Source organism: Petromyzon marinus, chromosome 4 (assembly GCF_048934315.1).
Source record: "Petromyzon marinus isolate PM22_M1 ecotype Great Lakes invasive population chromosome 4, UKy_Petmar_22M1.pri1.0, whole genome shotgun sequence".
NCBI lineage: Eukaryota > Metazoa > Chordata > Hyperoartia > Petromyzontiformes > Petromyzontidae > Petromyzon > Petromyzon marinus.
In genome coordinates this window covers 15,724,704-15,725,802 of record NC_133670.1, presented here as the reverse complement: position 1 = coordinate 15,725,802, position 1,099 = coordinate 15,724,704, and the positions used below count along the sequence as shown (strand labels likewise).

The 1,099-nt window shown below is 52.4% G+C and overlaps 1 non-coding gene across 1 annotated transcript; it reads left to right on the top strand.

The window, feature by feature from the left end:
• The first annotated feature begins 697 nt into the window (after nucleotides 1-697).
• On the top strand, nucleotides 698-805 carry LOC116938898 (U6 spliceosomal RNA). The gene has a single exon (XR_004402342.2). It is a non-coding gene; the product is annotated as a U6 spliceosomal RNA (small nuclear RNA).
• Nucleotides 806-1,099: the final 294 nt, after the last annotated feature.

Below are 1,099 nucleotides of genomic sequence, written 5' to 3'. Positions count from 1 at the left end.
ATATATAAAAAAGACCGGCACGGAGCACGCAGTGGATAATGTGGCCAGTACCACGCCCGGCAGCCTTCGTTTGCCCAAGGATAATATTTACACACCGGCTTCGTAGCCGAGTGCGCCAACCAACACGCTACCGCTCCTCACCGCAAAGGCTTGCCCACATCCACACACGAGCACGCGTTTCTAACGACACATCGCACGCGTGCACACGCCGGATGATCAAGGCGACCCGGGCATGCAGAGCCATGAATCGGGATGCAAATTATTAACTTCGTGTCTCTAAATGCGAGCGAGCGTAGTGGCCGAGCAAGCCCTCCCACCCCCCTTTTGCGGCGCGCGTTCTCTGCGTTCTGCGGCTGAGGCCGGGGACTCTGGATATTGATTGACACCGTCTCCCGGACTCTCCAGCCAGGAGTCCGTCCCGAGGGAGCAATCCGCGGGCTCATTACAGGACGGAGCCATTAGCCGCATCTGCCGTGCGCCGCAGCCGAACGCCCACCCCGCGCAGTTTACGCGAAGGGCCGTGAACAAAAAAATCAAATATGCAGACATTTCCATCACGTGAACACGTTTAATCCGTTAACCTGCGGGCATTCCAGTCAACCCATGCGTTTCTTCTGTTTTTCCTTCCAGAAGTATTTAAGCAGACAAACTGTGTACAGGCTTCGATTTTTAAGACGCTAGTCAGCTGTGTCAAAATCTATTTCCTCCGGCAGTACAAATACTCAAATTGGAACGATGCAGAAAAGATGAGCATGGTTCCTGCTCAAGGACGACACGCAAACATCGTGACGTGTTAAATATTCTCACCGTACCTCCGATTAGCACAGTTGGCTACGTAGGGTGCGAAAGAAGTTCGACGAACACATTTGGGCTCCATCAGCACAGGGCAGCAAAAGTGTACACAATTTCTCACGCGTTAATACATTAACCCCCTTCCCGTAACAACGTAGCAGTGATTTTAACAATTTCACACCGACTGGCGTGATAAAGTATGGCGAAATAACCTCCGTGATTGACACGGCATGGGCAGTGCCTCCATCCAACCGCGGTCTGACAAAGGGATGGAATCATGGTGAATACACTGCGGGTGCATCAACCA